Source organism: Geotrypetes seraphini, chromosome 1 (assembly GCF_902459505.1).
Source record: "Geotrypetes seraphini chromosome 1, aGeoSer1.1, whole genome shotgun sequence".
NCBI classification, from domain to species: domain Eukaryota; kingdom Metazoa; phylum Chordata; class Amphibia; order Gymnophiona; family Dermophiidae; genus Geotrypetes; species Geotrypetes seraphini.
Window position 1 is genome coordinate 419,373,491 of NC_047084.1, and position 24,513 is coordinate 419,398,003.

Sequence of the window (24,513 nt, forward strand, 5' to 3'; positions counted from 1 at the left end):
GGGGCAAAGAAATCTATCTTGTGAAAAGTCCCGAGACAAGAGAAGCAACAGCAAAGGGACAAAACGGAGGAAGAGCAGGTGAGCAGCTGACTGCAGAAACATGAGTGTTTAAGAACTGTACAAAATGTGGCAGAAGAGGAGGATAACTGGTAGGGGGCTGCAGTTATAGAGACAAAAGGTAGAAATTTGGGTGTCTGTTGTTGAGTTGTTATAGAGGGGGAGAACACGTGGGTTACATAGCAGTGTCTCACAAACTTTATCAAGCCGCCATGGCTCAAGGTATCCAGAAGTGCATGGACGTTGATGCGATGATGTCACGCGCATGCATAATGTTATCACATCGACATCTGCGCATGTGCGAAGGCCCTCTAGACAGGCCCTGAGCCGCCACATCTAAAATTTCAGGAGACACACAAGTGTGCAACGGCATACAGTTTGAGATAAACTGCCTGCTATAAAGGTTGAACATTTTGAAATAGAAAAATGAACCAAAATGTAATTGTGGTGTGAAAACGCCAATAAAAAATGCTAACTGCCCTTAAGAAAGCCTATGAGGCTGGAATATAGTGAGGAAGTTATCAAGCAGCACTATGGCAATAACTTGAGTTCTTTGCACCTTAATATGACCTACAAGGCAATTCCTACCCCCCTCTCACTTTCCCTCCCCCTTTCAACCCCTCTTACATTCCCTCCCCTACAACCCTTTTCTTCTGTAACTTTCCCCTCATGCATTTGTAATTCGCTAAATGTCCAGCCTTCTTTCAATGTGAACCACCTAGAAGTCGTCTGACTATGGTGGTATAGAAAAATAAAGTTATTATTATTAATGCTGATTGTCTTGCTCTAACACTGTGCTATTTAAGTTATTGCAGAGTATATACTGTAGTAATGAGATGCAAAAATGCAAATTTGTGTAAAGCAGCTCATTACAAGTTTAAGTTTCAAGTTTATTTAAAATTTGACAGATCGCTTAATCTTAATATAAAGTGATGAACAAAGCCAAAAGCAATAAAATTGCAATATTCGGGGAAACAATACAAATGACGTAGACAAAATGCACAGTACGAACAGAGCGAGGAGGGAGGAAAGGAGAAGAAATAAAATAGTTGATAGGAAATGAGATGACCAAGGGAAATAACAAAAGGAGGGTTAAATAAAAATAAAAGAATAAGAATAAGAAAAAAGCAACAATCAACAACTAGTGATTAAAAGAGTGCCCTAACTGAAAGGAGTTAGCCGTGACTTTTAAAGTGAACTCGGTGCACACCGCAAGTAGCAGTATAACTTGTTAGCTGGGGTTATTTACCATCCAGAAGCACTGGGCCACTAAGTTGAGGCCCTATGGTGCCAGGCCATTTCTTAAAGGGGTCAGGATTCTTATTCAAAAGAGGTGGCTAGAGTATATCCCTCCCAGCTGTAAGCCCCTTTAAGGCAATATCCTTTTTTGCTGAATATCAGCTTTTACAACCATTGCTATTTAAACTTTTATCTCTGTTCACTGCTGGAACTTGAAAAGCTTTTTATAGAATCGAGTATGTAGTATGCCAATTTCAAATCTTTTTTTTTCTGTTTAATTATTTTTTTACCTTTTATGGTTGATAATTTTATGCAAAGTTTTGATATAAAACTTGGATGTATGCTTTGGCCAAAAATTTCTTTCATTTTGTTTTAAACTTTTTTTGTGCTCAGTTTCATTTCATTTTAGTGTTTGCTCATTGTGGCAGAGTCCACTCACATAAACAGCCTAAGACTACAGTTATGTCATTGAGCAGCTGTGGACTGAGTAAAAATCCTGGGAAGTCAAAAAATCTGGCAAGGACTGTTAGAAGAGATGACAGATTTCTTGACTTCCCAGGATTTATACTCAGTCCACATCTAGGGAAGGGCTCTCCTCTCAGGAACCTCTCAGAATGATTCCAGTCTGAGACAGAAGTTCTCTTCCCTGCCTGAGTTCTGCCTCAGCAGGGCTTTATTCCTTCCTAATGAATCTCAACATGGGGCTGCAAAGCTTAGGGTATTCTTGGACAGATAGTTTCCCCAATTTGTCTGACACCCCACGCTGCTCAATGGCATAACTGCAGTCTTAGTAAAGGAAAACCCCTTAATCCCTCACATACTCTCCTCCTCAGTTCAATCCTAGTAGGGTTAGTGCCTACGTTTGCTAGGGGAATCCCCTTAAAGGGCTTAGGGCACTTCTCCCTAAGGGCATCCAGGATCCTCCTAGCTACAGGAAATCCCCGAGACTACCCCAGTACTACCAAAGTTCCCACCCTGCACACCCCATGCCTCGAACACACTTATGTAAACAGGGCAAAGTAAGCAGAGCAGCCATTGGGCCCTATCACACCGATGGCCTTGCCATTCGGGAACTGGTCCATCCATACTCCTCTCAGAAAGTTCCTGCTTGGCCACCAGGCCCTCCCAGACTCTCTGCTGCCAACTCTTCAGCCTGCTCTTCAGGTATCCCCACCTGGGACACTGTGGCTCATGACTTCTTTTTCCTGTAGCCTTTGATCGTCATTCCTCTACTGTCCAGTATTTCTTTGGTTCCCTTTAGCTTCTGTCACACATGAACTTCTTCCTTGGGATGTACTGCTTCCCTTGGGTTTTTATCAGATTCAATTATGGAGTGCAAGGATTTTCTTGAGGCATTCTCTCCATGGAGCAATATAATATCCCTTCTTTATCTTTTTCTATAGTCAAGGCACTAGAAATATTAATGGACTGCTTTAAAGATGCTTTCTATTTACCAAATTATTTCTTTAACATTGAATCTCTTTTCTCCATCTCTAGCAACGGGTTATTGAATACAGATCATTCATCTTTAGGCTTTTGAATATTCATCACTTCTGTTCTGCTCCAACTTAGCTCCTCGGCAAGTTTAGTGCTTTCTTCTGGCAATGAGGTCAGCTGCTATGATTTCTGAGTTGCCGTTAGTTGCAACTCTTCCAATTATTTTCCTCAAGTAATCCCTTTTCCTGTTTTAAAAGTTAAGGGGTTCCTGTGATCGGCTCCTTTCTTCTTCATTTTAAAAGTTTTGTTGTTTAAGGCCATCCATTTGGCTTTTCAGCTTCTGATTTATCTGTATACAGATTCTTCCAATGAGGTTAGAGCTGTACATTTTTCTTGAAGAAGGTGCTCTTTGCCCATAGACCCCCTGTTCCACCATAGGTAAAGCTTCTTCTGCTGTTTGCATAGCCTCTGTCTCTTTCATTAGTATGTGGTATTAGAGTGCTTCATATTCTATTAACTGCAAAAAAACTCGTCCCTTTTTATCTAAAATTTCTTGTAGCTGAGAATCAGCTTTTACTTTCCCACAAACCAGCTGCTGTTGCTGAGACCGAAGATCTTCAATATGTGTGGTCAGCCTCTCTTTTTCTTTTTACTGCTACGTCAAACCTGTTTTGAAGATTTGTGAATTCTAGAAGCAGATGCTTTTTCTCTGCTTCAATAGCTTCAATTTCTTGTCTCCACTTCTGTGCAGTTTGAAGTCCTACCTGCAATTCCATGCATTCTTTTTGTATCTTAACCAGATTTATGGGCAAGCTTTCCTTCTGAGAACACTTCTCATAATCAGCTATTAAAATCTCCTTCTGATAGCACATATAGCACCTGTAGATTCTAAATTAACTTTGAATATCTTCCAGAACACATAAGATCTTCTTGTTCCTGCATTGCTATTTGAAGACTTTTGGTTTTGATCTCAATGTGACCTATGAACTGTGTATTTTGCTGCACTAAGGTTTTATTAGTGGTGACTTTGTGCTCAAGCTTCACTTTTAGGTTAGTAATCTCAGTTACAAGAGACTATTTTTCATCTAGGAGCTCTGTATTCTAGATTAGAGAATGAGATGGATACCCATTTCCGCAGTAAACCATGGTGAAAACAAAGGAGCATGGAAAAATTTTGCCCGTTTGCCATGGGGCTTTCACTGTCCCACAGGAGAGGTAAAGGGCCTTGCTCCCACATTTAAGTATGAGATTGCTGGGGGGGGGGGGTCTGCTGGAACCATGAGGGGGTGCTGAGTGACTGGCTCCAGAGCTGGAGCTGAAGGGAAGGGAGACAGAGGTGCTGGATCTGGACTGGGAATTGAAGGGAAGGGAAAGAGGTGCTGGGACGTGTGGTAGGGCGATTGAAGCTGGAGGGAAGGGAGAAGTGCCAAACCCATACCTGGGTGCTGAAGTGAGGGGAAAAAGGTGTTAGACCCATGGGAGAGGGGGCTGTAGAGAAAGAAGAGAGGTGCAGGACCTGTAGGGAAGAGGAGAGAGAAGGGGAGAAGCTGAACCGACGGGATGAAGGAAGAGGGAGTGAAATATTGAACACAGCAGAGGGAGGGAGGAAAGAGAGGGTGAGAGACACATTTTTGTAAAGGAGTAAGATGGGGGAAGCTGAACACAGAGAGATGTATACAAAAAAAGGGGAGATGGTGGACATGGATGGGAGCATAGGAACAGGAACCCAAAGGGAAATGCTGCATGGGGATGGTATATGGACATAGAGGGGCAATGCCAGATATGAGAGGATATATGAACACAGAGGGAAGATGGCTAGAGATGGGAGATAATAAGGACACAGAATGAAGATGCTGAACTTAGGGGGCATAGGGATTATAGAGGAGTGAAACTGAACACAGGGGGAGGGGATCATAGAATGGTGATGATGAGGAGGAGAGGGGCATAGGGGAAATACTAGAAAGGGATATATAGAAGACAGAGAGAAGGGATGTTGCACTTGGGGAATATATACACAAAGCTCTGTTCTCCCTAAAAGATTTTGCAAGCTGCTTATCAACTGCTTCAAACTTCTTTTGCAATGTATCTTTCATTTCATTTAGTATCTGCTTCTTCTTGCAATATTCTTTTAAAGTCATATGCAAGTCCTTTTGCTTCATCAGGAGTACTTGCCTCTCTGATCGCAGGCTTTCAGTGGTTTGCAAGAGGTCCTCTCCCTCCCTTTTTAAAAGTATAGATTTACGTTCAAATTCTAGATACTATTCCTGAGAGGGACCTTTTCTGCAATAGCAACTGCTATTTCTTCGGCCAGTTTCTATAGTGCTGCATTGGAAGATTCCATATGGGCTTCCTGCCCCTGCAATTAGATTGACTCTTTTGCCTCTCACTTTAGGCAAATCCTTAACTCCTTGGCTATGTTTTAGCTTTCAGCTGAGCTTGTAACCAGACATTCTAGCTCTGGCCCCATTCTCTCTCCTTCTCCAACTGATCCACTTGGTGGATGTTGGTGATGTCTAAGGAGTGGAGCTCCTCCAGCCTTGCTTATTTTCCTATCGCTGCTGAGTCCATCCCCTGGGACTGGACTCAGCTCCCTTAACACCTTAGACTTTTGGTCTAGGCAGGGCTATCTGGAGTTCAGCATTCTCTGCCTCTATGCTCTCCAATATGCTTTCACGTTCTCTTTTTGATTATGCAACTGGTCCTCAATCATTACCAGTTGCTCCTGGAGGATATTCTACCTTCCTTAACTGGATCACATGCTCCATAGGTATCGTCTGGTCTTGCAGCAAATCTTCAATAAAGTGGTTAGCCTCCTTCAGCTTACTAGCCAGATCCCAAGATGGGCTTTGAAACTCCCTAGGGTAGTCCTCCCAGAGTTCTGTCTCCTTTCCTGGCTGTGACATCATGAAATATAGCCAATTCAATCCTTCAATTAGCCCCAAATCACAAGGTTTGACCATGATCCCTAACTTGGACTTTACCCGAGGCAGGGTTTGGACTACTACCCAGTTTTCCTCACTGGTCTACTTTTCCTTCTTGGAGGGTCTGAGGTTTGGGTGCAAATCTCTTCAGTGTCCAGAAACCACTACTTTCTGCTGACAAGTCCCTAGTCTGGCTTCTGTCTCTCTACTCCTGCCAAGGTACTGAACTTCCTGGTCCTCATTGTAAAGATGGGCTCCATTTAGCAGTGGCTGAAGCTCTCTACACTCAGCTTATCTTGGGAATTTTGCTTTGAATTCTGGGTGATTTCTTACTGGGGTATCTCACAGCTGACCCATTTGTTTCTCTGTCAGTTACCTTCCCCAACTTCTTTGCAATTTTCCAGAGTAGCTGGCTGCTCTTCTCTTTAGGCATAGCCCCTACCAAAGGACAGTGTTCAGCCCTGTCTGCAGGGTTCTCCTGCAGGATTAACAAGGATTCTTCCCACTCTTGCTCCCAGATTCCCATCTTGGGGTTTCCTTGTTGTTCTGCTCTCTGCAGCAAACTGCACTTGCTGAGGTTTAATTAGAGAAGACTCTCCAACTGTTCATTCCTTTTGCTCTAGGCTGCACACCTTCTCTGATGCAATCAACTGTTCATTAAAAATTCTGCATGTGCAGCACTGCTTAGTTGTTAAACTGTACCTCGCTAAGGTGAAGCTATACCCCTTAGCCCAGTGTTTCTCAACTAGGTCCTGGAGTACCTCCTTGCCAATCAGGCTTTCAGGATATCCACATTGAATTTGCATAAACTTGATTTGCATACACTGCCTCCATTATATGCAAATTTATTTCATGCATATTCATTGTGGATAGCTTAAAAACCTGACTGGCAAGGGTGTACTCCAGGACCGAGTTGAGAAACACTGCCTTAGCCTTTTGAACAGCCTATTCCCTTTTCTGAGGGCCTAAACTCTGGAGGTACCTGGGTCCAGTTTCTTTGTAACAGAAACTCAAATCCCTGGCTTCATCACCATATGTGGCAAAGTCCAGTCTGGGTTTTCCTAGACCAAACAGCATGGACACTCTTGCAGATATAATAGTTTTAAAAAAATAAGTACAGACCTGAGCCTGTTACCTCATAGGCTCTGGTAAGGCAAAACCCTTTCTCAGCTCAAGGATAAACAGTTTTTCTTAAGCAAGGTTCAAGGGCTGATCCCAACACACATAGTCCACAATCCTCAATATAATAAGGTTGGCTTACCTTAGCCAGCCATATACCAAAAGTCTCGCACTGTCAGCTCTTCTAACAGTCCTTTCCATATTTCTTAGCTTCCTAGGGCTTTTCCTCAGCCCACAGCTAGGGAAGGATTCTCTCACACAGTTTCATAAGAATCCCTATGCTTCCCAGGGCTCTTCTCAAGCCACTCTAGTGGCTCAGATTCAGAACCTTTTCTCTCAGGGATGATTGCATTCTGGGGCAAAAGTACTCCTCCCTGCCTGTGTTCCACCCCTCTGACTCAGCAGGGCTGCTAATGGATCTTAGCACTGGATATCAGCAGGACTGCTAATGGATCTCAGCAATGAGCTTCAAAGCTCAGGTCATTCTGGTACAGATAGTTTCCCCAATTTATCTGATACCCCCTGCTACCCAATAGCATAACTGCAGTTTTAGTGAGGGAAAACCTCTTAATCCCTCACATTAACACAAAACAACATACATTATTTCATGTTAACTTAAGGTGCTTCATATTTGCCATTTGATATTTAGTACATGAAAATGAAGTAAAATTGACAAAAAAAATCTGCATTCCTAGAAAATGTAATCTTATCAACATATTTCTTATCAAACGCAAAAGTTAGAATAAAGTTCATTCTCCACTGCATCTTTTAGTGAACACACCTATCACTTCCATGCTCCCATGCTAACTCTCACAAAAGCGTTGATTGAATTCCTTGGTTTAGGAAATTGGTTTGTCTTAAAAACTAACTCATGCTGCAGAGGAAGAATGAATGTAGGGTCCGTGAAGTTGAGGGGATGAGAAGAACATGGTGAGAATGGACTTGCTGCTGAATCAGTTTCTGACTTCTTGATTAATCTTGAAACTATGAGTTTTGAGAACCAATCATTAATACCATTAAGCTGCTTGTTTCTTAATTGCATTCTTGTAGAGAGAGTTGAAGGTAGAAATGAGTGAACATAGAGAAGCCCACAATCAAATTTGATTGCATCCAACCTCATTGCGGCACCTCTATTAACCTACAGAATGCATACTGAGAAAGAATGAGCCCCTTCAGCTTCTGCTAAGCTTGCATTTATTATGAATTTTCTAAGAAAAATTGTAACAACTAAAAAAAAAAAATCCCTGTTAGAAGCTGCAATTATCTCTGACTGTGAATGCAGCCTATGTCTTTCTGAATCAACCTAATGTTGACCTTATAGTAGATGTTTTTTTCTCTGCCTTATACATCTCTAATCAACTATATGGCCTTCAGTTTCAGAAGAAAGACGCTGTCCAGTTTAAAGACCAATATTTTACTGAAAGAAAGGTCTGGGGTTAATCTGTCATTTAGACTGCATTATTCTAAATGTAACTTTGGGCTATTTTTCAAACACTTTCTATAGCTGTTCACAGATTATGGTCAAGGTTGAAGAGGCAGAAAAGACATCAATGAAATTGATTTGATTATGTGCATGACTTAAAAATCCAGTGTCTGAAAAACTTCTAAAAGAGGATACAAATAACAGATACCTTTCTGCCTCCAAATCCTTCTCAGTGCTGGTTTTAAAATAATCACAACCTTCCTGACAGAAATAGCATACCATTAAAACTAATCATTTGAAGATTCTTTCTAATTCAGGTTCATTATTCAGATGCCTGGTGTGTCTACTCTAAGTACCAACAGTACATCTCTTATGTTTTTTATTTGTTCACATAAATCATCGCTGCATAGACAACTCATACCTTCTGTATGGCAACATGAAATGCTATAGTAGAAATTCTAAAGACTGGCACCAGGATTTGGTATCATGCACTTAGCACCAATTCTATAACAGAATCTTAGTGCCAAGACTCCTTTATAGAATATAATAGACTCTCAGTTAACCGGCACCTATGGTAGATGCTGGATAAATGTAGTTTCTGGTTGCTTGAGAGTTATTATTAAAAATAGGCCTAACTAATACTACACCCCTTACTATGCCATACCATAAACTGTTCCAGACAAACTACCAGACATATGGTAGGCAAAGCATGGGCGTACTCAGGTGTGGCGTGACAAGTTTACACTTAAATTTCCACCAGAAATTGATTTTATTTTCATTTATATTAAAAGTATTACAGTATTTTTTTTTTACTGGTTGCTTGAGTTCCAGTTAATAGAGAGTCTACTGTACTAGTGTAAATGGCCATTGATGCCTAAAGTTAGACCCCCAACAGTTATGCCAACTCTATGGCATTATAACTGCTGGTCAGAGGAAACAAAAAAAAAGTAAAAACAATACCACAGTATCAGGATAAGACAATAAGGTTTATTGTAAGAACAATTCTCAAATATGGAAAATATTATAATCTAGAACATGATCCGATACAATCATAAGAACATAAGAATAGCCATACTGGGTCAGAACAATGGTTCATCTAGCCCAGTATCCTGTTTTCGCAGTGACCAATCCAGGTCACAAGTACCTGGCAGAAACCCAACTAGTAGCAAGATTGCATGCTACTGATCCCAGAGCAAGCAAAGGCTGTCTGTCTCAATAGCAGACTATGGACTTTTCCTCCAGGAACTTGTCCATACTTTTCTTAAACCCAGCTATGCTAACCACTCTTATTACATCCTCTGGCAATGAGTTCCAGTGCCTTCCTCAGGAGTCCTATTTGTATCACAAACTGAAGAAACACATTTGAGACAAACAGTACATATCACAATGCTTATTGTGGTGTGCAAGTACACAATGCTTATTGTGGTGTGTTAATTGGAACAGTCTCCTGGAAGAGTTGGTGGAGACAGAGACTGTGTCTGAATTAGGATACAGTTGACATTCACAATAAAGTTACAGGACAATAACATTATAGGCATTTGAAGAAGAGACAGATGAGAAGACATAGAGAGAGAGAGAAGGGGAGGGGGAGCAAGGGGAGCACAGGAAGGGAAGAGGAGGGTAGAGATGGGGGAGTGGAAGGGGAGCAAGGGGTTAAAGGAAGGGGAGCAGGGAACAGGAGAGTGGGAGGAGAGAAGGCGAAAGGGATAAGGAAGGGGAGCTAGTAGGAGGTTGTCCATTAGCACTGTTCAATTGAAGAGATGGTCTTCAGCGTTTTCCGGAAGGTCATAAATAGCAGCTAGCACTCATACCTGTAATTGCCAACTTGTGGTGCCAATCAGCCACCTACTGCTATTATTCTGTAATGTATTGGAAAACGTGTATTAGTGTGACCTTCAGTGACACTGAGCCAAGCTTGACAATTGTGGTGGTGCCACCCACGAGTGATCTCTTTCTCTTCAAAGATATCCCCACAAATTCTAATCATATCCTCGTATCTGGGCCCAAATCCTACTATAGTGCTACTTTCCATCCTAGCTGTGACCTCTTACAATCCAACCCAGGAAGCAATGTCAGACAGGCAAGCTGAGACATGGGCCTGGATACCTGTAGACATTTCTGGTGTGGAGAGGCAGATCTGGGAATTGTCAATGTAGAGGTGGTATTGAAAACCATGGGAAGAGATCAGAGCACAAGGAGATGATTATAGATGGAGAAGAGAAAGGGTCCCAGGACAGAACCCTGGGGTATCCCGATTGATACTCTTTGTTCTGCTTCTTCTGTGTTTAGTATTAAGTGGAGGGACATTAAGGATGTCTAGCAAAATATTCAGTATATTCAGTAGCACAGTGAGGGGCTGCTAGGGATGCCCTAGCACCTAAGAGTTATGATGATTACTAGTGTTATTGGTTATGGCAGTCTGGAAGAAGAATTTGGCTCCTAATTCCACATGGCTTGCAAGAAGTTTGCATGCAGTATCCTGTTCCCTTTAAGCTGTGCGGGAGTCCTCCATCTGCATTGCTGCAGGGGGGGGGGGTGGATCTTCAATATTGTGTTCTCAATTGCTAGGGACAAGCGGGTTCCCTGGAGTCCTGCAGAGTTTGCCCTTCTGTCACTATTGAACATGGGATAGTGAAATATCACCATCTACTGGGAGGACTGTAGTTGGAGGACCCCCTGCTCAGCTTAGAGAAAAAAAATGGTACTGCTCTCACAAAGATAGCATAGCCCCCTTTTTGTCCATTAGCTAAATTTAAGGGTACATTTGGGATAAGTGCGACACACCAGTTCTCTATACTTTCAAAGTGGTGAGGGACGGTTATTCAGGGCTCTAGGCTTCAAAGATTATACCAGCACAAGTCTTACTTGGTGTGTAGGGAATAAATCAACCATCTATAGCAGCCAAATTTTCTTTCCTACATATCTGTAGTATATTATTGTATGTCTTATCTGTCTCGACTAGATTGCAAGGTCCAAGAGGCAGGGACTATCTGTTATATGCCTTTGTAAAGCAATATCTGATTTTAGAATAATTGCTGTTTGATTCCCAACCCTCCAACCCCACGTTCTGGACTGAAAAGGGCAAGAAAGAAAAATAGCCTGAATTAACTCCAGTGTCAATGTACGATTATGGTTGCTATAACAAGTTTAGGTTTTCCTATTTAAAATACATGTGAACCTTGAATGTACTTTATCTCACCCTTATTGTAGTCCTTTGTGGAAAACAAAAAGCACACAGAAAATGATAAATATGAATAGCTCTGTTTCAAGAAGACGAGAAGGGAAGAACATATGTTACATCTTACTGTATATATGTATAGATAAATAAGCATTAAATCATATTCAAAGGAAAAAAACTTGTATGAATGGAGCTGAAAGTGCACATTCATTCTGCCTAGTGACAGAAGCCAATTATGCATGATGAGAGAGAGACATCTACTCTAGTTGCCTTAAGAAAGAAAAATCTCTAAATAGCACTAGCTGAGCATAAAGATATAACCTCCAATCTAAACTAAAACTGTGGTATCGAGCTACAAAGGGAAAACTTGCTACTTAAGTATTTGATGTCTAATGGATCAACATTTCAAAACATGTCTCATATGGGCAAGATAATATACCGGTATATAAATACTCCATTAAATAAGGAAAAACTGGTACAGGCTCATGTGTGCTCTGCAGCATTTCTACTCGGCAACTGACATTACAAAATTAAAGCAACACAAATTTACAGTGTTAAAATTAAAAACACTATGAAGTAGCTTCTCAAGGGCAGTATCAATTGTCTAGCAACCAAACTGTATAACAATAATCAATTAAGGCATCAGTATACAGTGGAACTATTTGGAATCAATTAGAACCCTGCATTTTATTATGATCAACAAATATAGCCTATTGCACTCATGAGGTGAAACAGATTTTCAAGCATCTACTTTCACAGATGGTGAGCCATAGGTAGGCATGTGATATCAGCATGCTGGCTTTAGAGCTCTAAGCATTTTAGATCATCTATGAGGCTGATGAGTACATGGGCTGATGAGCCCATGTAAACATTCAAGGGTTAGCAGATATTTGGGGAAATTTAATTATGGGATGCAAATGATCTTCTAGCTCATTTTGAATTCATAACTACAGTATGTTGCACGAGAAATGTTTTGCGAGTTGCTGTGACTGAGAACTTTGTTCATTTCTGTCCTTATTAATGACTGAAAATTTTTTTAGGACCCTCCATTACACGGCAGCTGCCAATTTAAAGGGGCTCCATGTACCGATTCTGGCGATTTGTTTTGTTTTCTCACTATTATGTTACACATGGAGGGGCATTTTCAATATGACGTCCAAATCCAAGTGTAGACATTTTGCGGAACATGCACTGACATCCAATAGCGAACATGACCATTTTTGAAACAGAAAAGTATATCTTTTGTTTTGAAAATGGCCATTTCTTAGATGTGCTTGCCTCAGTGCATCCATCTTTTTGAACAATTTTTGAAAAGCAACACATCCAAAAAGAAAAACACACATAAACAAGCCATTGGGATAAAGGAGGGGCCAGCATTTTTAGTAGATTGGCCACACAAACTTCGCAGCAGAGCAGTGGGGCATCCTAGGGAATAGTTAACTTCATATATAAAGGCCCAGGTACACTTCTCACCATAACCTTATAATAAATGGTGAGTCCTCTAAAACCTACCCAAAACACACTGGACCCAACTGTATACCACAGAATAGCTCTTATGCCTACTGGTGTCACCTGTATGTAGATACATTTGGATTTGGGTGGGTTTTGGAAGATTCACATAATTTACCACAAGCACAGCAGTTAGAGTGGGATATGGGCCTGAGACCACTTTTCTTAAGTCTACTGTACTGTCAGCTAGGCCTACTCCAGAAACCTGCTTGCTGCTCTACTAGGACGGGCCATAACATCTGAAGCTAGCATACAGGCAGGTATGTACTGTTTCATTCACATCTTTGGGGGTGGGTGGGAGAGGACCAGTGACCACTGGGGGAGTGTGTGTGTTTGGGGGGGGTCATGCCTTCATTCCTCCAGTGGTCATCTGGTCAGTTTGAGCATTTTGGGGGGCACTTATTCATTGTTAAAACAGGTTTAGCCCCAAATGTCCAAACTGTGCCCTTTCTAAAATGCAGATAAACGTCCAACTCATAAGCTTGCCCTAGTCCCACCCAAACCATGCCTTCAACATCCCCCTTCAGATTTAGATGTACTGCAGACAACCACCAAATAAATCGGTCTTGAAAATGGGTTTCAGAATTAGCAAATTGGAAGAGTTTGGCGAGAAAAACATCCAGCTGCCTCTTTATGCCACTTTTTGGATGGTTTTCTTTTTCAAAAATGAGCCCCATTGTTATATATAGTATATATATAAAAAAAAAATCATAAAAGTTTGAACATAAAAAAAGATCTCCATTCTTTTAGTCTCAGAGGATCTGTTTGCAAATCCTTGCAATTTTCTACCTTTCTAATGACTCTCAATAATGTTGTATCGTCTGCAAATTTGATTGCTGTACTCATCACTTCTATTTCTACATCATTTATGAATATGTTAAATAGCTCAGGGTCCGATACAAACCTTTGAGGTACTTCACTAGTGACTATTTTCCATGTAGGAAATTGACCACAAAGGACCAGATTTTCTCTCTATGGTGCCAATATCAGCGGCCGCCTAAAAAGTGGCCGCTGATCACGTGTCAATCTCCTGACTGTGCTGTATAGTGAATCGCACCTCTGGGAAAGATAAGTGCCGGAAATGTAGGCCGGGGTATTCCAGGAATACATTTCTGCTGCCTATCTTTGTTGTGAATCGTGCCTATATAGGTGCTTTATGGCACCTAATGCCACGTGTACTGTCAGCCATGCCCTTAGTGTCATTAAGCGCTGGAAAACACCTACATTACATTGTAATTCTCTCCTTCCCTAATCAACCAAATTGTGTCCTGTATATTTTTCTAGTTATGGCACACTCATGTCAGTTTTTTGTGGTTTTTATTTTGGTTTTCCTTTTCCCCTTGGTTTTTCTTTTTTTACTGTAAACCGCTTTGGTTTAACTTGTTTTGTTAATTAAGGGGTCCTTTTATTAAGGTGCGCCAACTGATTTAGCGCACGCTAAAAATTAGCGCGTGCTAAATGCTAAGACATTCATTATATTCCTATGAGCGTCTTAGAATTTAGCACTCGCTAAATTGGTTAGCGCAACTTAATAAAAGGGTCCTTAATTGTGGTATATCAAATAAATGCAACTGTACACAGGCGCGACTCTGGCCTGTATTATTTAGACGCCAGAGGTGTTTTAACTTTGCTGTTTCTTACTGTTTTAAATGGCCTACCGGCACCTAAGTTTAGGCACCATTTCTAGAAATTTCCCCCCAAATGCCTGGCCTCATATTCCATGAATTTTTAATTTCCTAAGGAGTCTCTAAATGAGGGAATTTGTCAAGTGCCTTCTGAAAATCTAAATATACTATAGACCAAATTCTATATATGGTGTCTAACAAATCAGCACTGACCCCCTCTCCCCAGTGCTTCTCCCTGGTCTACTTTTCCTTCTTGGAGGGTCTAAGCCAGGGATAGGGAACTCCGGTCCTCGAGAGCCATATTCCAGTCGGGTTTTCAGGATGTCCCCAATGAATATGCATTGAAAGCAGTGCATGCAAATAGATCTCATGCATATTCATTGGGGAAATCCTGAAAACCCGACTGGAATACGGCTCTTGAGGACCGGAGTTCCCTACCCCTGGTCTAAGCTTTGGGTGCAAATCTCTCCAGTGTCCGGAAACCACTTCTTTCTGCTGACCAGTCCCTAGTCTGGTTTCTGTCTCTCTACTCCTGCCAAGGTACTGGAGAATACCCCAACTGGAAAATACCCCAACTTAGGGCTCCTTTTACTAAGCTGTGTTACTGTTTTTAGCGTGCGCTTTACCTGCGCTATGTGGCTAGAACTAATTACAGCTCAATGCTTGCGTTTGCGTCTAGCGCACGGGGCAATTTAGCTCACGCTATTCTGTGCATTAATGCCCTAACGCTGTTTAGTAAAATGAGCCCTAAGTGCTATTCTATAAATGGCTCTTATAGAATAAATTTAGGTACAAACATTTATACCAACTGAAATGTGATGTAAATTCTCATACCTAAATTAGGCATGCATTACCCTTATTCTATAATCGTGTACATAAATTTGAGAAACGTCCCTGATCTGCCCATGACTTATCCCTGGCTGTACCCCATTTATGGAGCTGCATGTAAAATTTATGGGCAGATCCTGTGCCTAAATTTATATATGCAAATTTCAATTAAATCCAATTAGTGCTAATAATTGCTTGCTAAGATGTCAACACTAATTGGCTCATTGTTCAATTAAGTAAATAGTGGTGTGCCACAGGGATCTGTACTGGGACTGGTGCTATTTAACTTATTTTTAAATGATCTGGAAATTGGAGCTACGAGTGAGGGGATTAAATTTGCAGATGACACTACACCAGGGGTAGGCAATTCTGGTCCTCGAGAGCTGGAGCCAGGTCAGGTTTTCAGGATAGCCACAATGAATACGTGATGGATTTGCCTGCACTGCCTCCTTGAGATGCAAATCTATCTCATGCATATTTATTGTGGCTATCCTGAAAACCTGACTTGGCTCCGGCTCTCGAGGACTGGAATTGCCTATCCCTGCACCACACTGTTCAAAGTTGTTAAAACACATACAGACTATGAAAAACTACAGGAAGACCTTAGGAAATTGATAGACTGGCATCCAAATAGCAGATGAAATGTAATGTGGACAAATGGAAAGTGACACACATTGGGAAGAATAATCCAAATCATAGTTACTGGATGGTAGGGTCCACCTTGGGGGTCAGCACTCAAGAAAAAAGATCTGTGTGTCATCGTGGTCAATATACTGAAACCTTCCTCCCAATGTGCAGCAGTGGCCAAGAAAGCAAACAAGGTGCTAGGAATTATAAGAAAGGGATGGTAAACAAGACTAAGAATGTTATAATGCCTCTGTATCACTCAATGGTATGACCTCCCCTTGAGTAATTGCGTTCAGTTCTGATGTCCTTATCTCAAAAAAGATATAGCGGCACTAGAAAAAGTTCAAAGAGTGACCAAGATGATAAAGGGGATGGAACTCCTCTCATGTCAGGAAAGACTAAAGAGTGGTGTAGAATTAGGTACAAGTGGATTGATTTTTTTTACTGCATCAAGATTTACAAAGACTAGGGGACACTCTATGAAGTTACAGAGTAATACTTTTAAAACCAATAGGAGGAAATATTTGGAATGTGTTTCCAGAGGATGTGGTAAGCTGGTTTTAAAAAAAAGTTTGTACAAGTTCCTGGAGGAAAAGTCCATAAACTGATGTTGAGACAGACATGTGAAAAGCCACTGCTTGCCCTGATTCGATGACATGGGATGCTGCTACTATTTGAGTTTTTGCCAGGTACTTGTGACTTGGATTGGGATACTGGGCTAGATGGACCACTGGTCTGATCCAGTAAGACTATTCTTATAGTCTTAAGTTCATTGAACAAATGGGGAATGCACCCAATTTTGCATGTGCAACTCAAAATATCATACATAGAATCTGGGGGTATATCAATCCACTCACACATGTTTACATATTCAAAAAACATCTAATAAATTGGTAATGCAAGACGTACCTTTGCTGTGCCCATGTTATGAGTTAACTCATTCATATTAAGCTCATTCATATTAAGCCTATCTATATGGTTAGTAATATTAATATTTAGATTAGCTTTAACAGTTTTGCCTAGCACCAATGTCAGGCTCATAGGTATATATTTACCCAAATCACTACAAGGATCCTTTTTTAAAACTGATGATACATTGGCTATCTTCAGATCCTTAGGTATTGTGACCATTTTGAATTATAGGTTAAAGATTACAAGAAACAGATTATCTATTTCTTTCAGGACTCTGGGATGAATGTTGTCTTTTCCTGGTGATTGGTTGCTCTTGAATTTCATCTTTTAAGGGCCCCTTTTACAAAGCTGCAGTGGAGATTATAGGATTTTGGTGGTTTGTAGGAAAGTTTGTTAAGCTCCATAAGAGCATGACTAGCCTTAGTGGGTCAGACCAATGGTCCATCAAGCCTAGTAGACTGTTCTCACAGTGGCCAATCTAGGTCACTAGTACCTGGCCAAACCCAAGGAGTAGCAATATTCCATGCTACAGATCCAGGGCAATCAGTGGCTTCTCCATGTCTTTCTCAATAACAGACTATGGACTTTTCCTCCAGGAACTTGTCCAAAACTTTCTTAAAACTCATTAAGCTCTGAAGAAAAGATTTTTCTATTTTTTGTCCTGTCAAGGACAAAATGTTTTCCATCATAGGATATACCATTGATATATAATGTAATGATAGATGTCTGATACAACCCATTTTTCATTTCCTGAAGATGGTCATTATAGAATGGAGATCTTGGTGTCAGATTTTCTAATTAAATTTGGCAAAATAATGGAATTTAACATTTTCTTTTACATATTTCATATGGATTTATGGTTGTCCATATTTCTATGATACTTGTAAAATATATTTCTTCTCATTTTTAAAACTCTTTTACACAGTAAGGGACATTTTCGAAAGGATATGCAAGTCAGAGTAGAGACGTCCAGCTCACAATGTCCAAAACAGACATCCATCTCACCTGTAATTTCCAACAGGAAATATATCAGAATTTCCTGTTCAAAAATCCATGAGATAGATGTCCATGTGATGAGGATGGCCAGCACGAACAGCCATGTTACAAACTGGAACAAGCAACATATGAATGGCAAAAAAGTAGAGATATTAAGGTGCGCTAACTGATTTAGTGCGCACTAAAGATTAGCGCGAGCTAAATGCTTAGATGCCCTTAGGATTTAATGGATGCCTTAGCATTTAACACGCACTCATCTTTAGTGTGTGCTAAATTGGTTAGCACACCTTAATAAAAGAACCCCATATTTAGTATGTATTTTTTTTTCTGTTTCTGGAGGGTTACAATAAAAAAAGAGAAAGTGAGGTGTGAACCTGAGTCCCTTAGTTTTAAGTCCACTGCACTAACTACTAGGCTACTCTTCAGACTTGCTTCCTACTTTGCTAAAAAAATGTCCATAATATCTGAAGTTAGGGTTCCCATGTGGCTCCAGAAAAAAAGAGGATGGATTGAGATATCTGGGTTTTGCTTCTCATTTAGTAATCACTGTTTGGACGTCTTGATTTTGGGCTCTCCATAGTCCCGCCCAAAACACACCCACGATATGACCCCTTGCTATTTGGATGTACTGCAGTGTTGGATGTCCCTTTTCTGCCTTTGCAAAATTGGGATTTGGATGTTTCAAACATATAGACATCCATTTCGGCATTTTGGAAGGTCCATGTGCTTTGAAAATAAACACCAGTGTACTTAGGTCATTTTGAGAAATAGCTAGCTCATTGCCGATAAGTGTACCAAGTATTGATGAAAATGGCGGAGTTAAACACATTATGACAAAACAGAAGCCTTTTTAATTTTTATATTGCTCACCAAACACCCTGGAAGGCTTGAACGTAAAACTGTTACTTTCAAAAGTAATTCTAGTTTTCAGCGTTTGTGACATTTTTCATTCCCAGGTTAAAACATATTGATTTAACATGTCATCTAAGCAAACAGCCTCAATTTGTCTTGTCATGAGCCATTAATAGCAGCTCACCTGTGGACAGCAAATGATTTTTATTACCTGGAGCTAAGGTCTACTAAAGTGGTGAAGAAAGGCTTAATTTATACAGCTGGGTATCATCAATAATAAATAACTGAACTGGGGAGGGGGTTTCCGATTAGTAATGGAACTTGTGAAGAATTTTTGATTAAGGGGATAACACACAAACACAACTCTTTCTGTAGCATTAAGGGGCTTGGAATTTTTCTGCTATTGAAGTTGGAAAATATAATGCTAGAGATATCAAGATGCACATAATAATATCTAGCATTTTGCAAGTTTAAAATATTTAGTAGACCATACATGGATCTTAATATCATCAGTATGACTATGTTGGAAAAAAAAAACAAACAAACCAACACATAGAGAGTCATAATCAAAAGAAACATCTAGTTGCCCAAAGTCAGCAGGGCTTAAATGACAAACATACTCATTGTCCACCTCCTAACCATGCCTACTTTCTGGTAGGTGCTTTGGACTAGGTGCCTGCCATCCAATTAAGTGCAATTTATGTCAATTATGAGGTGCTAATTTTTTTTATTGGTGCCAATTAAGCCTTTTAAATAATTAAGGGATCCTTTTACTAAATGGCGCTAGAGGTTTTAAGCGCGGGCCTGCGAGGTACATGCTCCGACGCTCATAGCATTCCTATGAGTCCTGGATCGTTTACCTTGCCAGCCCACACTAAAACCTCTAGTGCCATTTAGTAAAACCCAGGGCTCCTTTTACTAAGCCGGGTTAGGGCTTTAACGCGCGAAATAGCATGCGCTACATTGCCGCACGTGCTAGACCTTAACACCAGCATTGAGTTGGTGTTAGTTCTAGAAGCGTAGTGCGTGGTGTAGCGTGCGTTAATTTCCTGCGTGCGCTAAAAGCGCTAGCGCACCTTAGTAAAAGGAGCCCTCAGTGCACATTAGGTGCCTAGCTAACTTTAGGTGTTATTTATAGAATCAGGGCCTTATGTCTCAAATAGAGGCTTCAAAATCTGGAGGAGTCAAGGCATAAGAACTAATCTAACCATCTAGCACAAGAGCTAGAGGAACTGAAAGCTGTTGCATATTGTAAATGATACATAATAAAATTCCAAATAAATGAAAAAAAAAAAAAATTACAGTTTTACAATTAAATAGATTTAGGAGTAAAACCAAACTGAAAAAAAAAAGACTCCAGCAACTTAGAGAATTGGCAATTTTAGGACTGCAGCAAGTACTTGGTGCTGTGAAATGCTGACTGTGAGGCTCTGAATTGAGTACCATATGGCAGTACTCCCTTATTACGGCTTGTACTTCCATAGAAGAGTGTTTTACTGATGCATCCATAGATAGAGAATTAACAAAGAAGGGATGGGGCAACGCTATGCCTCTGCCCTCCTGCTAGCATCCAACCCTACTGGAAGTCTGACAGTGCAGCACTTTTAAGCACGGGCTGACCATCAGCATTCCCTCTTTGAGCTTTAGCCACACAAACTGTATAAAAACCTATTAAATTTTATAGCCAGTCTGGCCGTTCTGTTATGCGATTGGCATATGCCTGTATTCTCTTCTCTCTTCTTCTTTTATTATTTTCTTCTCTTTTTCTCTTTTTGTTGCAGATTTGACCAGTGGTGTTAAAATCAAGAAATGCGTTGCAGAATAAAATAAAGGCAAAACAAACAAAACTCAAAATAAAAATAAACTCTTCCCCCATTAAACAAGGGCAACCCCACAGGAGGTTAACAGTCAAACTCACTATGGTTTTATTAATGGTTGTCTTATGACTTGACTTGAGAACTAGTATGTTCACATCAGCAATTTTGTAAAGCATTTAACTGCTTGTAAACAGTCTGCTGGATTAAAAAGTGTGAAACCCCATTGCTGGTTCAATGGTTATGAACTCTGAGGCTCTGTTTGGTCACCGAATAGGAAATATTGTGCCAGTCCATATCATGATTTGTTATTTGAGATGTCAGATTTCATTCCTTCAGTAAGCTGCACACACACAAAAAAAACCCCATTTTGCATAGTGACTCTACAAAGGAAATGATACATCCAGGTCAAGATGTTCAAATTTTCCTGCCATGTCAGAAAAGGCTCTTCTAAACTAGAGCTTTTGTAAAATACTAGGGATGTTGGTAAATAGACATGTATTTCCAGGGCCATACTGCGGGTATTGTAATTTTGCAAAAATATACGCTTAAAAAGAGAATGGCATCACTTGGCAGCTACACACTGAAACAGGTGAAACCACCTTCTCAAAATACACATACACAAGCAAACTTTGGTCTCCTTCACTATTTTGTTGTTCATCACTTGGAAGCTTCCAGTATTTACACATGCAAACCCGCACTACATGCATATGACAGACAAACATTATTTGAATGTAGTTTGAGTAGGAGCAGGGTGGAATCAAAATTAACACATGTATTCCGTAGTTGAAAGCAGTTAGCTTAGCAGGGTTTAAAAAAAGATTTGGATAATTTCCTAAAAGACAGGTCCATAAGCTATTATTTAGATGGACTTAGGAAAATCCACTGCTTATCCCTTGGATAAGCATCTTAAAATCTGTTTTATTCTTTGAGATCTTGCCAGGCCTTATAAACAGGCTTCTGTGCCTGATGGATCTTCGGTTCCAGTATGGCAACTGTTATGTTCTTATGTAAGAATGCACAGACATGATTAAATGAATCAATGTTAGGATTTACAACTGGTCCCATGTGCATGTACGTTTTTAATGTTCATTTTAGGCAGTCCTTTATAGCAGGGATTAAGGGAGGTCTCTTCTTTAATTCTCCTTTGTTTCTTTTCTCTCTCAGAATTGACCATGCAGAATAAATGTGACCTCTGTACTTATTAGGGAAAGAACATTTGTTTGTAATAACATGGGAAATGTCAATCACATATCCTATGTCACTGCAAGTCATTATCAAACAAAAATGGGCAGAAATCCCCCCATAAAAATATGTTTTCTCATTTGCCAATAGTATGTTCTATTTGCAAAGAGGGCGCCCAGTACACATATACGAAGCATTGTACATGTGCAAATATGTGTTCATTCATGGTACTGGATTCCAGCCCCAGTTCCAATTAACCTGGGCATATAAGGCCTGTAAAAAGCAGGATGGCTAGACTGGGTCTTTAACTCGGCTCGTTTTAAGAGGCAAATCTGGTGCTGCTTTGTGAGGGAAAGAACAGTGTGGTCAAGGTTGGAGGGTGCTTTTATTGCTACATGTCATGGTGCTAGAATACCTTGTTTCAGCACTGGTAGAATATTCCAGACTTTTGCAATGGAAACTAGAACAGAACCCCAAGCGGAGAACATCAATGATTTGGCAGAAAGAGTTCTACTCTGGGATGAGAGTGGGCTAGACTGTTATACCACCTGCAAAACAGGTGACCAAAAGATTCAATTAAAGGGGTTCCAAAAGAGCCTCTGAGGGTGGGAGGCCAGACCAGATTTTTTTTTTAGCAAAAGCAAGGCTGATTTTCTGTTTAGGATGAACATTTGTACTTTTGAGTTTTGTGGGAAATTTGATGCGTGTATTATTTGTGAAGTTGTTTGGCTTCATATTTCTGATTGTGCCTGGTGTGTGTTTTTGAGAATTTTATAAATTTAAAATTATGAAAGTTACTTCTGGATTGTGGTATACCCAGAATCTGCAACTACAGCAGACAGAAAAATAAAACCATGTAAAATTGAAAACCTTGTAAAGGCTGTGTTCATTTGAGCTGCTGATAGGGAGGTAAAGAGAGAGAGAGAGAAAGATTGCATTGAAAATGTCCATAATGAATAGCCATTTTCCAAAGTGAAACATCCAGCTTTTGAATGACAAAAAAACAGGGACATGAACATCTGTTTGGCATCATTTTGAAAAATATGGCTATATAGCTATCTATCCAGAATAGAGGAGTAGCCTAGTGGTTAATGCAGTGGAGTGTGAACCAAGGGACACAGGTTCAAACCCTATTATAACTTTTTTTTTTTTTTTTTGTAAATGTTATCCTTCCAGGACTTGAAAAATAACTCAGTGTACACCAATTACATAGCCTTCAGGCTTGCAGGTGTCTCATATATTTAAGCACAGTAGGTATTTTTGGAAGGTTGAGAATTATTAAAAAGAAGAACTGAATTATGACTTGAACCTGGGTCCCTTAGTTCACAGTCCACTACGCAGATCATTAAGCTACTGCTCTGATCTGTTTGCTCAGAATGGCTTTAATACCTGCAGCTGACATAGACCCTGGTTTTCCTTTCCAGCTTCACTTTGCCACAGTCAGGAGCATCCCCATGTCTCATCCCCTGAGTCTGACCCTAAATTCCTTTACCCCTGTAGAGCTGAGGTTTTGGGAGCCCCCAAACTACCAGTAACCAGGAAGTTTCCAGAATGGAGAACAGGGAAAGGAGGGTTATGGATGCTCAGAAAGTTTTTCAAAGCTAGGGTTGGGGAGGAGAGTGGCCAGAAAGAAAATTTATCTCCCAATGTGTTATGGATCCCAGTGGGGCCAGGAGAGGCATTTTCTCAATGAGACCTGAATGCCCGGAAGAACCCACTCCTATGGAAGTGGAGAGGTACAAGACTTCAAAAGATGGTCTATTACTGGAGGTACAGTTGATGAACTGTTCTGATTAAGTCAGTAAGTAACATCATGAGATAAGGACTGTTCATCAGAAGTGGGGCTATCTGGAGACTGGATGTTACAACTTGAGTGACAGCATCGGACAGGGGATAGTGCCATTTCACAAGTTAACTATCCCAAGGGGAACAGCTGTCAAGCCTCAGAACTCTTAAAGCTGGAAGGGAGGAGGGGGGGAATCCAAGAGAGATGAGACCCAGGGAAGGTACCAGATTCCTCTGGGTCTAATTTTCATGCACTTTAAGGATAATTTAAAAACTTGGATTTTAGATTCTTGAGGAAGAAGACCAAGGGTTAAAACATATCTGATGAACTTTGATAGTATAATCTTATAGTATAATAGTATGATTTTGACAGATTATTTTTCACATAACTCACCTACAACTAAATGGCATACAATATGAATATACATAGCAAAAGAAAAACAAGAACTTGTTTATTCACCTTAAGAAAGCAACCCATATAGTGAGATATTTAATAAAATTTGGAGCCCATTGACTAAATTTGTAAAAACATAGTAATGTATTTTCATCATATCTCTTCTTTTCTTTGGTTTATTTATTTTTACACATCCAGGGGGGTGGGGGGTTGGAGTGAGGGGAATAAATATTGATAGTGATATTTGGGTAACTTTATTCTTTATTTGTATTGTATATTAGGATATATTATGATATTATTATATGCAAGAAAATGAAATTATTGAATGATATTTATGTTACCTGTATAGATAATAGTGTAATATATGGAATATCTTTTGTTCTTTCATTTGTATGACACTGTTTTTGATTAAAAATCAATAAAGAATTAAAAAAAATATATATATATATATCAAAGTTCCAAAGATACAATTAAGCAATCTACATGAAAATAAAATGATCCACATAAAAACCTAAAGGACTTAGTCCGCTGAAAGCGTAGGACCCAACAAGGTCCGCGTTTTGACAAGATAGTCTTCTTCAGGGGTCTCTGAAAGTCCTATGGTAGTAGATA